We start from the raw sequence: 14,103 nt of genomic DNA, 5'->3' as shown, positions 1-14,103 counted from the left end.
AAGATCTCAATTAGATTGAAATGACAAATAACCACTACCATACAATACAATACAATACTCTCCCACCGCCATGTCTTACTTGGCAAATCTTCAATTCAATTGAATTTGGCTGGCTCACTTCATTCGTAACCACAATCCGATGCTGCTGCATTAACACAATCCGCCACGCCCGGCCCTATTCTCAGCTTTGTGGTGCGGTGTTTGGCAAAGAAATAAACGCTAAAACAAATCTTCGAATTCGAAGCGGTTGAACGCAAAAATAAATGACAAGTTGTAACCGCATCTGGGATTTACACTATCCGTCGCATCAAATTAAGATAAAAATGGCAACAAATGTTATGGCATAACAACAAACTACAACAAAACAAAACGAAATGATTAATGATTTGTGTGTAATACTTAGAATAATGCGGGTTAGTCGGGTGATGGCAACTTGATACAAACATCGTTGTAAAGTTTCTTTTATAGTTTTGTTTTATCGCTTCATGAGTTGGGTACACGGAGCGAATGAGTTTTTTTTTTTTTTTTTTGTTATGCCCTCCACCATAGTATGGAGGGTATATTAATTTTGTCATTCCGTTTGTAACACTTCGAAATATACATTTTAGACCCTACAAAGTAAATATATCCTTGATCAGCATAAAATTCTATGTCGATTTAAAAATGTTCGTTCATCTGTCCGTCTGCGGAAATCACTCTAGCTTCCGAACGAAATGAAGTAAGTTGATAAAAATTTACTCATATGTGTATTATACATGCAAGACATGGGTTTGAAAATGGACCATGTAGATCCACATCTTTGTATAGCCCCCATATAAAGGTACCTCCCGATATGCGGTACTTTGAAGGTTTTTGTGACATTATTCACCGAAATTGTTTCAAATTTGGTATTTGAAGTTCGCAATGGATACTACAGCCTAAGACAGAAAATTGTCTGTTCAGGTCCAAGTCTTCGTATAGTCCCCATATAACGATACCCCCCGATATTCGGTACTTTGATGATTTTAGCGACATTATTTACCGGAACTATTTCAAATTTAGTATTTGAAGTTCGCAAGGGATACTACAGCATAATAATGAAAATTGTCTGTGCAGGTTCACGTCTTCGTATAGCCCCCATATAACGGTACCTCCCGATATTCGATATTTTTATGATTTTAGCGACATTATTTACCGGAATTGTTTCAAAATTGGTATTTGAAGTTTCTAATGGCTACTACACCCTGAAACACAAAATGGGCCAAGTAGGTCCACATCTTCGTATAGCCCCCATATAACGGTACCTCCCGATAAGCAGTGTTTTGATGATTTTAGCGACATTATTTACCGAAATAGTTTCAAATTTGGTATTCGAAGTTCGTAATGAATACTACAGCCTATGACGGAAAATTGTTTGTGCAGGTCCACGTCTTCGTATAGTCCCCATAAAACGGTACCCATTGATATTCGAAATTTTGATGGTTTCAGCAACATTATTCACCGGAATCGCTTTAAATTTCGTACTGGAAGATCCTAATGGATACTACAACCTATGGCAAAAAATGTTGTATGCATGTCCAGATCTTCGTATAGCCCCCATATAACGGTCCCTCCCGATATTCGGTATTTTGATGATTTTAGCGACATTATTCACCGGAATTGTTTTAAATTTGGCATTTGAAGTTCGTAATGGATACATCAGTCTATGACAGAAAATTGTCTGTGCAGGTCCACGTCTTCGTACAGCCCCCATATAATGATACCTCCCGATATTCGGTCTTTTTATTAATTTAAGCCTCATTACTTGCCATAGTAGTTTCAAATTACGTATTTAGAGTTCGTAATGGGAACTACAGTATGTGGCAGAAAATTGTCTATGCAGGTCCAGGTCTTCGTATAGGCCCCATATATCAGTACCTCCCTATATTCGGTATTTTGACAATTTTAGGTACAATACTCACCGAAATTGTTTGAGATGAAGTTCGTAATGAATGCTACAGCCTTCATATGACTACTACGAAATAACAGTACCTCCTTATATACGGTATTTTGATGATATTAGCTGCATTATTCACCGTTTATTTCAAGTTTCGAAGTTGAATATGGTAATGGCTTATGACAGCTATCTTCGGTAATTTTTAAGATTTTAACAGAATTTTTAACGGATTTTATTTTTTGAAACTTTCCAAATTCGTTCCAAATGGTGGAGGGAATTCAAAGTTTCTGCTTTTTAACTTGTTAAATAATTGTACAACTAAATTTTTCCCAGTGTACCCCCGCTCTGGGTTAATCAAGTTACTTTGTTTGCCAACCACATTTAAAAGGTTAAGTGTTAGGCCGTTGTTTAACTAGTTAACCCAAGACACCTCTAAACGCTACTCAACAGCTCTCCAGCCATGTATCTGTTACTTATCACCCATCCACTGCAAACGCTGGTGATTGATCTCCCTCACCTCCCATCTCGCCCCAGGTCACTTGGAAGTTTATTAACAAAAGCATTGTCGTAATGAGAAATTAGATTGTCTTCATCTTCTCCGTTGATTTGCATCGACATCTGCCCTCAGACGGCGTCAGGCAAAATTTAAATAATTTACTTCCATTGTTCGAAGGATGAAAGGTGTGTAACCTTATTTACTCAAGAAATTGCTGAGAATTCATTTCAATTAAAACTTTTGACTGCCACCACCATTTCTTGTGCGCGTGTGAGGAATGAGGAGGTAATTAATTATGGCCGACATTAGACGTGTGTAATTATCGAAGGGGGAAATAAAAAAATAGAAATTAAAAAAAGTAAATAAATAAAAATTAAAAATTTTGTGTAGCCTTTAAATATATTTCTTGGAGAAGTTTTAAAAATCTATGTTGAAATCAGTTCCAGGATTTTGCCAAATTTAACCAATCTATAAAAAGATAACGATACACAAAACTGCCAAAATAACAATTTTTGTTACCCATTCGGTCCATTGTGATCATTCTGCGTGAAAGATAAAAGGAAGGAGGATTAAAGGTGATAGCTTTTGATAGAGAAAAAAGAGATGTGTTTTATCTCTGGTGCCAGAGCTAGGATTGTCTTTATACTCCTTCCTTTTATAGAGCAGGGAAGAGAACGGATCATCCGATTTTGTTAAAACTTTGCAAATCCTAATATTTGTATCAGTGCTTAGTCCTGCGATACCATATAAAATGTGAAAAAAGAGTTTGACTGTCCGATTCCAATATTTCTATCAATCAAAACTTCATAAATCGTACAAAATTTTCAAACTTTGAAGGTTTTACATATTTTACAAATTTTTCATTTTTTCGAAAAAAAAAATAAAAATAAAATCTTTACCTTTAACACCAAGGAGTCAACAAAATCTTTCATTTTGAAGTTACCTAGGAGGATATAAGCAATATCATTGCACAATTGACCCACATACAATTATTCTGTCCAAAACTATTTCAATGTCTCCATATGAAATCAGATTTCCTAATAGCAAATGTCGGGTTTCAGGACCTAGTACTATTTAATACGTTTCGTACAATTATCTCAGTATCTCATAACTCAATTCCAGATACAATCAGAGACTTCAGCATCAAGTTTGAGGATTACAGCCCTCTACATGCACCCAATACCAAATATAGTACCATTTAGTACTTTCCGTACAATATAGGATGCAATTCTAAACCACCTCTATATCTCAATTCCAAATAACAACAGACACCTCAATATCATGGTACCATTTTAGAACTTTTGTACCATTTTGGAAATTTTTAGTAATCTAAAAATTGGAATTTCCAAAAACTCTTTGGGATATCTGTCCTGCACTCCATCAGTGACTCTCATTCCAAATTACAGAAACCAAGACTGACCCTGGTGCAAAATTTCAGGATTCTTGCTTCAGCCGTTTTTTCTGTCGAAAACTAGTTTCTGTATATGATTTAAGATTTTTCCAGGAAAAAATCAAAGTATTCGATATAGGCACCTATTGGGAACCCCCCAAAAAATAATTAATTTCTAGAAAATTTCAAAAGTTTATTCATTTTTGGATTTATCACAAATCGAAGTCTTTAACTATTTGTTATACGTCCCTCAAAAGAAGTCTTTCTAACTATCCAAAAATTGCAATCTTTTTTTTAAATATTAAAATGTAATTAAAACAAGAATATAAAGCAATTCTCATTATCTCCTTTTTACTTGTAAACCCCCTTTTTCCCATCCTTTTACTGAAACAAAAAACTACAAATTTCCGTTAAAAAAGGAAAAAAACAACATCTTATAAATTTTAAATGAATTGCAAATCTAATTCCTTATTCTCTTTTTCCATTGCCTCTTTTTCTTGTATCTTTCAGAACACATTGAAGTAATTCCGTTTGCCGAAAATTCGTTGTATATGAGCTGCTCAGTATTGTTTCGATTACATTTGGCGAAGAAGTGAAAGTAAAATTCGCAGCTGAAAAGTTAACAATAAGAATATCCCAACGTCCCTCCTGAACGTCACCGTCACCCCGTTCACCATCACCACAGCTGATTATCGTTTTGTGGAACCACCAGCGCGAACGCATTTATAATTAGAATTTAACAAGCCGAGTAAAGTGGGGAAAATATACGCTCTTCAGGTAAGCAGAGAAAAGTTTATTTGTTGCCCTCTTTTCTTCTCCCCTTCAATAGTAGAAAGAAAGTCGAATAAAATAATAAGGAGTGTACAACAACAATACAATTTTCCCAAGTCCATGGAGAATATAAACTGAAAGTCGAGGGAAAAATAAAATGTATTTATGTTATAAATTTACATAATTGAGGATATCTCCACTGTCAGCAGGTCCCTATAAAAGTCTATGATTTTGCCATTAATTCGCCAGGTTAACTGGCGTAAGCGAAGAAGCAAAGCTTTCTCCCTTTGCCATACACCCATATAAAATAATAACAATAATTTATATTTAATTACATTGTGTAAGTACATTTTTTCTCTCTTTCTATCGCTCTCTCTCTCTCTCTCTTACTTAGTTTTCTTCACCCTCTTGAAGGGCACACCCGTAGACACACACATATATTAATTGCATGGGGTACATGTATGTGGGGGGCATTTTGGCATTATGTAATGAAATTGCGTAATCAGAAATTCCAGTCTTGTACAAAGTTTACCCCATTCCGTCTTTATGTCTTCTTCATATCGTCCATTTTGGGTGCGGAGGCCATGAGTGTTACGACAATGTGTAACCAGCAGATATAATGGGCTTCTTTGTCGAAGGGTTCGAACTAATTTAGCTTAATTTAAATCGGCTTGAAATAGGGTTACCGGGCACTACTACAAAAAAACTTGGTCCTTGAAGATAGATGCTCAAAAAATCCAAGATTGAAAATCAGTTGCTTCTGGATAAAATGTCTTAAAAAATCGAATGTTATAGCTCAGAGTCATCTAAAAATTAATTAAAATTGTCCGACGGTCCTTGAAAACTGAAGAAAATAATTCCAAAATGGGGGTGAAGAAATAAATAAAATTTCAAAAAAACCTAAAAAACTGGCATGCCCTTCTTAAAAAAAACTTGTACTTTTTGAAAGAATATTTATAAAAAATTATGTTGTTTCCCTAAAAAAAAAAAATATTAAAAAATAATAAAATAAATAAAAATAATAAATTTTGTCTTAAAAAAATATTTCTAAAAATCGATATTTTGCACTGAAAAATATTATTGGATAACAAATATTTAAAATCATCATTTGCTCCTTAAAAAATGTTTCAAAATATCAATATTTCAAAAATATTTTAAAATGACCTGAAAAAATTTATCTAAAATATCATTTGTGGTATTTAAAACCCTATGGCATAAAATCCACTATTGTTTGTTTAAAAAAATATTTTCAAGAGATAAATTTTTGTTCTTGAAATTATATTCCCCAAAACCACATTTTATCCTCAAAATAAATTCTTAAAAAATATTTTTTGATCTGGAGAAATATTCTGGAGAAATAATCATAATAATAATCAAAAATCGACATCTGCACTTTAATTGTTTTTGTTCCCTGAAAAATTATTCCTTAAAAAAACACGCTTGGTCCTTGAAATTATATTTTTAAAAGCCGATGTGTGGTCCTTGAAGAATATTTCAACAAAACACAAATTTAGTTGTTGAAGAATTTCACGTTTTCTTCTTTGAAGAAAAAGGAATTAAAAACTCTACCATTCATCCTTCGTAAATCCTCCTTAATCCTTGAAATAATTTCTAGAAAAGTCCAATTTTGCGTCTTCAAAAATGCTCAGCAATTCAGATTTGATCCTTGAAAATATATTATTAAAAAGCCTCCCTTTGATCATGTTCGTTACTAGAATAGAAGTCCATTCAATAACCAGTTCTGAAGTTCTTTGACAAAATATTGAAACAAAAATCGAAAACTTGAAACAAATGTCTTTCACAATCCGCGTCAGGCAATTATCAGATTCTTCATTAAAAATTCCTTTTTTACAAATCCTCTGCTAATCCTTGATACAAATCTTTAACAAAGCTTCGTCCTTCGGTCCTGGAAATATTTAATGAAATCAGATGCTTGAAAAATTTGTAAAAAGCGACGGTTGATGATTAGCACTCCTTTAAAAAACTTTAAAAAGTCTAATTTTAATGCACATCAGGTCCTTCAAATCCTCTTTAAAAAAAAAACCTCTAAAAACTTTAAATCAGTAGAACATTAGGTCATTGAAAAAAATTCTTAAAAATTCCAATCTTGAAGCTAAGAGAATGATTTAAAAAAGGGCTTAAACGATTCTACGTTTATAGCTGGGTAAAATTTCTCGTTTATAGCTCATAAAGTCCTTGACAAAAATATAATTAAAAACTTCACCTTTGAAGCTCATAAGGTCCTTGATTTTTTAATCCAAGTTTGCAGCTCATCAGTTTCCAAAAAAAAAAATAATTTTGCCCCTCATCACGTCCTACAAACGCTTCTTTAAATAAACCAGATTTGTGGCACTGTGGAGCCACAGGTCCTTCAAAAATGATTCTTAAAATTCACGTTTGTGGCAACTCAGGTCCTTTGGAAAAGTTTTTTTAAAAAAATCCAGATTTTATACCCTCATGTCCTTTGGAAAGGTTTTTTTTTAAAAAATCGAAGTTTGCGGTTCATCAGGTCTTTTGGAAAAATTTCTTTAAAAAACCCACGTTTGTAGCTTCTTAGGTCTTTAAAAAAAGGTTCTTTAAAAAACCCACGTTTGTGGCTCATCAAGTCTTTTGGAAAATTTTCTTTAAAAAATCCACGTTTGTGGTTCATAAGGTTCTCAGGAAAAATTTCTTTCTTTAAATCCACATTTGTGGTTCATCAGGTCCTTTGGAAAATTTTCTCCAAAAAATTCTACATTTGTGATTAATTAGGTCCTTTGGAAAAATTCTCTTTAAAAAATTCATGCTTTGAAAAAAAAAATCTAGATTTGAGGCAACCTATTTCCTCTGGAAATTCTCTTTAAAAAATCCAAGTTTGTGGCTTCCCAGTTCCTCTGACTTTTTCTTTTTAAAATTCTCATTTGTGGCACCACAGGGTCTCTGAAAATTTTATTTAAAATATCCACGTTTCTGGCTCCCCAGTTCCTCTGAAAAATTTCTTAAAAATATCCATGATCGTGGATCCCCACACCCTTTGAAAAAGTTTCTGTAAAAATCCAAACTTGTGGCTCCCTACTTCCTCTAAAAAATATTTTAAAAATCCAAGTTTTTATCTCCCCAGTTCCTCTGAAAAATTTGTTAAAAAAATACAGATTTGTGGTTCCCAAGTTTCCCTGAAAATTTTATTAAAAATCCACGTTTTAGCTCCCCAGTTCATGTGAAATTTTTCTTTAAAAGTCCATTTGTGGCCCACCGAGGTCTTTGGAAAATTTTCTTAAGATTCTTAGATCTCCAAAGTTCCTATTAAAGATGGTTAAAAAATCCCTAGTTTTTGGCTTCCCACCTCTTCTAAAAATCTCTCGCTTCCCAGTTTCTTTAAAAAATTCACATTTGTGGCCCTCCAGGTCCTTTGAAAAACTTTCCTCAAAAAGTCCACGTTTGTGGCTCCTCATGTCCTTTGAAAAAGTTTATTAAGAAATCTACATTTTTAACAAATTAGGTCCCAGAAGAAAAATCTTTGTTATCCCAAAGTTTCTTAGAAAGAGTTTCTTCACAAAATTCACGCTTGTAGCTCCGAAAGCCCTTTGAAAAATGTATAAAAAATTCGCTTAAAAAAAAACGAAAACTCCGTTTGAAGCTCATCAAGTCCTTGGGAGAACAAGTTTCCATCTCCCAACCTTAAAAATATTTTCCAAAATCTGTGATCTTTTCTCTGATTCTCAATCAATTTGGTCACCCTATTAATGAGGAAGTTCTGTGTAAGGTGGCTCACGAAGAAAAAGCTTCAAATCAATTTGTCGAAGGCTTCATTCATATTGAATAAGATGCGGAAGTACACACAGGCATAAATACAAAGGTAGTAAAACTGTAGGGGTAATAAGGACTGGCATCAAGTCATTCATTCACTCTGTGCAAAAGTACTTCAACGTTTAAGTATGTGTTTACACACACATATGTGTGTGGGGTAAATGTTGTTAAAGAGTGGGGGAGAGACAGAGAGAGTCGCACAAACGATTACGTTATGTGTGGATGTGCGTGTGTGTGTTTGGTTGTCTGTGTGTGTCCAAGAGTATTTGTGTTTGCCTCACAAACGAGTAAAAGGATTCGTGTTTAATTGAGTTCATAGGACTTTAACTGTGTGTGTGCCACACACACACAAGTGTTAGTAAGTTAGTGACTGCATTAGGTCTTCAAAGGAAAACATGTTTCATTAGAGCGTATTTACCAATCAACTCGAATGTTGCAGGGCAATGTGACATATATTCTTGAAAACGGTTGGTGTTTTGTTTTAAGGTGTTTTTTGTTTTAAACCATGGCAAGCGTGACAGATATGTATGTCAATTTTAAATAATGTATATATATTGAGTACAGGGTCGGTCAATTCCATTACATACAGCTTGTTCTCTTTCTGGAAAAGATTATTTTTTTTTTTTTTTGAAAATCATTCATTTCGAAATCTTTGCTTGGAAATGAAAATGAACTTTGAAATAATTCCCTAAAGGGGATTATTGCAGCACACCCATACACAGACATTTCGATGGCATGTGAATGCTGTTTACTTTGCAGGACAAAGATGCCAGGCAGCATACCACTCCCCCTCCCGGTTGCAGGTTGCATGTTGCACTTGGACCTACAGCAAGTTTTGCTGCTTGAATTGTTTACCGTTTGGCAATGTCTTTGTTTTCCGATTTTCTTACAAGAAATCTGACAAAATGTGTATAAAATGATAGAAAAAAACTTGGAAAACTATTCAAAAGTTTTCTTCTCTTCCTTTTCCACCTTGCCAGGTATTATGTCCTGCTATGTGTCCTTTTTTTCTCAGAGTATTTAACAAGAAATCCAACATCGAAAGGAAATATGTATTTTAAATCTTTCGAGAATCTTGCCATTCATTGTTGTAGCTGTCACTCGTTTAGACAAAAAGGATTCTTTTTTTTTGGTGTCCAATCCCTTGCTTGTTACAAAAAGATAAAGGATTCTTTCTTTCCATCTCCGATAAATTTTTGGGATTTTGGAAAATTCTTAGAAAGGAAAGAATGAAATAGTTTAAGTAAAGAAATTTTCTAAAATGCAATGGGGTGCTAAGATGCCAGGGTAATGGTTGTTAATTTAATGCTAATGGATTATGGCATTTAAAAAGAGAAAACGTAAAGGAGATTGGAAAAGAATTTCGCAAAATATAATTAAACACGAAATCGCAAGAGGTTAATGACTCAAGGGAATTAAGAGGAGAACAGTACGGGTAGGTAGACTCAACTTAAAAAATCTGCCAAAAAATGCCGAAATATACACGTGGATTTCCCTAATAATGCTTTAGAAAAAATGAACGGAGATAGCGCCCAACGTAAAAAAGCTAAAAGGATTTTTTTTACCCTCCACCACAGTATGGAGGATATATTAGGTTTGTCATTCCGTTTGTATATATAATATACATTTTAGACCCCACAAAGTATATATATTCTTAATCAGCATAAAATCTTTTTCGATTTAGCGATGTCCGTCCGTCTGCACGTCTATCGGTCTGTTCGTCTGTGGAAATCAATCTAGCCTCCGAACGAAATGAAGTAGATTGATAAAATTTTACTCAAATGTGTATTGTGTCTGAAGGACTTTTGGTATTGAAAATGACCGATGTAGGTCCACGTTTTGGTATAACCCCCATATAACGGTACCTTCCTTTTTTCGGTATTTTGGTGATTTAAGCGACATTATTCACCGGAATTGTTTCAAATTTGGCATTTGAAGTTCGTAACGCATGCTACAGCCTAAGACAGAAAATTGTCGGTGCAGGTCCACGTCTGCGTATAGCCCCCATATAACGGTACCACCGATGTTCGGTATTTTGATAAATTTAGCGACAGTATTCACCGGAATTGTTGAAAATTTGGTATTTGAAGTTTGTAATGGGTACTACAGCCTATGACACAAAATTGTCTGTGCAGGTGCGCGTCTTCATATAGCCCTCATATAACGCTACCCCCCGATATTCGGTATTTTGATGATTTTAGCGACATTTTTCGCCGGAATTGTTTCAAATTTGGAATTTGAAGTTCGTAACATCTGCCTAAAAAATCTAGATTTGTAATTCATAGTTCCTCTGAAAAATTTCTTTAAAAAAATCCAGAATTGTAGCACCCTGGTTCCTCTAGAATAGATCTTTAACAAATCCAGATTTATGGCTCCCCATTTCCTCTGAAAATTTTCTTGAAAAATCCAGATTTGTGGCTCCCTAGTTCCTCTGAAATTTTTCTTTAAAATATCCAGATTTATGGCTCCCCACTTTCTCTGAAAAATTTCTTAAAACATCCACGTTTGTGGCTCCTCAGGTCTTTTTAAAAAATTTCTTTAAAAATCCACGATTGTGGCTTCTCAGGTCATTTTGAAAAAATTCTGTAAAAATCCACGTTTGTGGCTCCTCAGGTCATTTTGAAAAATTTCTTTAAAATCCACATTTGTGGCTCCTCAGGGCATTTTGAAAAATTTATTTTAAAAATCCAAGATTGTGGCTTCTCAGGTCTTTTCGAAAAGTTTCTTTAAAAATCCACGTTTTTGGCTTCTCAGGACATTTTGAAAAATTTCTTAAAAACACCTCAATTCCTTTTGAACGTTTTCTTTACAAAATCCACGTTTGTGGCTCCCCAACTCCTCTGAAAAAAGTTTCCTCAAAAAGTGCAGGTCCATGTCTTCGTATAGCCCTCATTGAACGGTAACTCCCGATATTTGGTATTTTGATGATTTTAGCTACATTATTCACCGATTTTTTTATTCAAGTATCGCATTTGAATATTGTAATGGTTTATGACAAAAGTTGCCTATGCAGGTCCACGTCGTCGTATAGACCCTAATATTACGGCTACATTTGGTATTTTTAAGATTTTATCAGAATTTTTAACGGATTTTATTTATTTATTTATTTATTTTTTTTTTTTTTTTGAAAGTTGCCAAAATCGTTTCACATGGTGGAGGGTATTCAAAGATCGCCCTGGCCGAACTTACAGCTTTTTTAATTGTTTCTTTTTAAAATTGTGTCCAAAAAATGGGGGTTTAGCCATAAAAAACGATATAACTTAATGAAATAAAGCCCAGTTAATGAGACTCTCTGCTCCATCTACCCTTATGTGTGCACATGTTAAATGACATACATTTTATACGGCGGAAGATATCAATTCCCCCATTTTTCCATTAAAGAGTAAGGCTGAAATAAATGTAACCTTGTTCTACTTTAATAGGCTTCTTTGGCGGGGAAATACATTTAAAATGTAAAACAAATAGCACCAAAGAGATGCGGTTCTCTTTGGAAATTCATTCAATATTTTTTTCCAGGCTGTAAAGAAAAAAAAAGAAACAGATTTTATTTTTTTAAATTTATTCAAGCAGAAATTAACAAATGTACTCAACTTAGTACAAACAACAGTTGTGTTGTGTGTATGTATATGTAAATAAAACACATATAAAGTAACGGGTCACCAGGAACAAACGACAGATGGTTAGTTGGCTGGCTGGCTGGCTGGCTGGTAGGAGAGATACATGACAAGCAAATATAAATAAATACCACTCAAGCAGAATTAAAAAGGATTTTCTTTTACGACTCTATAAGGATTACAGGACTACTTTATGTAGACAGAGAGAGTAGGCGAAAGAGGGAGAGAGGGGGCAGAGAGGCCAATTCACACAAAGCACTAAAGCAACAAACAAGGTCGTCTACCATGTCACGTCAAGTGCGAGAAAACATATTTACATAAAAAACTCATGGAAATACAAATGGAGGATTTCGGAAGTCACTGGAAATATTTTGCAACATTTAAAGTAGCTCGATGAGATTTTGAAGTTGGAGACTAATAAAAACAAAGGATAAGTATGGCCTTTAACTTTATTATAAGTCATTCTGAAATGCCACAATAGATGTTTCCCACAAAAAAAAAAACTTCCTGGTCTTCATAGCCATTAGGCTTTCAAAGAGGTTTTTTTTTTTTTTTTTTTTTTTTTTTGGTGGGTAGAAGAAATTTTACAAAAGAATGTCAGCAGGTGGTCTATGGACAAAATATCTTCAACACATCTTCTATAGGGAGCGAAGACCCTCAAGAGGTCCTCTCAATCCACAGATCATCAATAGACAGAGTATCTTCAACAGGTATTCTATAGGCAAAAAACCATCAACAGATTTTCTATATACAGGGGTCTTTTATAGGCAGAAGATAACCAACTGGTCTTTTATAGGCAGAATACCTTAAACAGGTCTTCTAACAGGACACTAAACAGGTCATCTTTAGAAAGAAGATCATTAAAAGATGTTTTGTAGACAGTAAATATTCAAGAGGTCTTCTACAGGCAGAAAAGAGGACAATCCACAGATCATCTATCAGACAATCAAGAGGTTTTTTTTTATAGGCAGGAGGTAACCAACAGGTCTTCTACAGACAGAATACCTTTAACAGGTCTTCTTTAGAAAGAAGATCATCAAAAGATCTTCTGTGGACAGTAGATATTCAAGAGATCTTCTACAGGCAGAAGACCTTTAAGATGTGTTCTGTAGACGGCAGACCTACCAGAGGTGTTCTATACACGGTAGACCTCGAAGATGTCTTCTATAGGCAGAAAATCTTCAAGCGGTCTCCTGTAGACAGACGACCTTCAACAGGTCCTCTGTAAACAGACGGTCTTCAATGGGTATTCCATTGATACAAGATCTTAAGAGTTACTCTATAGACAGAGGACCTTTAACAGGTCTTCTATACACAGAAGTGTTTCTTCTTTAGTGAGAAAAGGTCTTCTATAGACAAAAAATCTTCAATGGGTCTTCTACAGAGAGAAGATCTTCAAGAGGTCTTCTATAGACAGAAAAACTTCAAGAGGTCTTATTCAAAGGGAATACCTTTAACAGGTCGTCTACAAACGGTATACCTTCAAGAGGTCTTTTAAAGAGAGAAGGTCTTAAATAGCTCCTTCAGAGAACTCTAGAAGAACTTCTGTATACTGAGGTCTGAGGTCTTCTGTATACAGAAACACTTCAACAGACCTTCCATAGAACTAAGATCTTCAAGAAATCCTCCAACAGGTCTTCTATAGAGAAAAGACAATCAAGAGGTATCCAACAGGTCTTCTATAGACCGAAGACCTTCTCAGGTCTTCTATAGAGAGCCTTCTTCAAGAGATCTTCTACCGACAGAAGACTTTCAATAGATCTTCGATACGCAGAAGACCTTCAACAGGTTTTCTATACGCAGAAGATCTACAGGAGGCCTTCTGTGGACAGAAGACCATCCACAGGTCTTCTATAGACAGTACATCTTCAGCAGGTCTTATGTAGATAGAGGACCTTTAATTGGTCTTCTGTAGATAGAAGATCTTCCAAGGATCTTCTATAAATAGAGACCTTCCAGAAGTCTTCTATAGACAGACGACCATCCAGAGGTCTTCGATAAACAGAAAATCTTCAAGAGGTCTTTTGTAGACAGAAGATCTCAGATGTCTCCTGTGGACAGAAGATCATCCACAGATCTTCTATAGACAATACATCTTCATCTATTTAGATAGAGGACCTTTAGTTGGTCT

At 34.6% G+C, this 14,103-nt stretch overlaps 1 protein-coding gene across 3 annotated transcripts in view; it reads left to right on the top strand.

Annotated features, from left to right (window-relative positions):
* Positions 1–14,103, top strand: part of LOC131801244 (trichohyalin-like) — a 292,580-nt gene that overhangs the window by 147,296 nt on the left and 131,181 nt on the right. For 2 of the 3 annotated variants that reach the window (XM_059119679.1, XM_059119680.1), the window contains one exon: positions 4,312–4,578. The exons of the other annotated variant lie outside the window; for it this stretch is intronic. The gene's annotated coding sequence lies outside the window, so the exon portion shown is untranslated. The remainder of the gene's footprint in view (positions 1–4,311; positions 4,579–14,103) is intronic. 3 annotated transcript variants of the gene reach the window in all.

Source organism: Musca domestica, unplaced genomic scaffold (genome assembly GCF_030504385.1).
Source record: "Musca domestica strain aabys unplaced genomic scaffold, Musca_domestica.polishedcontigs.V.1.1 15, whole genome shotgun sequence".
NCBI classification, from domain to species: Eukaryota; Metazoa; Arthropoda; class Insecta; order Diptera; family Muscidae; genus Musca; species Musca domestica.
Note: the sequence above shows the minus strand (reverse complement) of the source record. Positions and strands in the feature narration are given on the sequence as shown.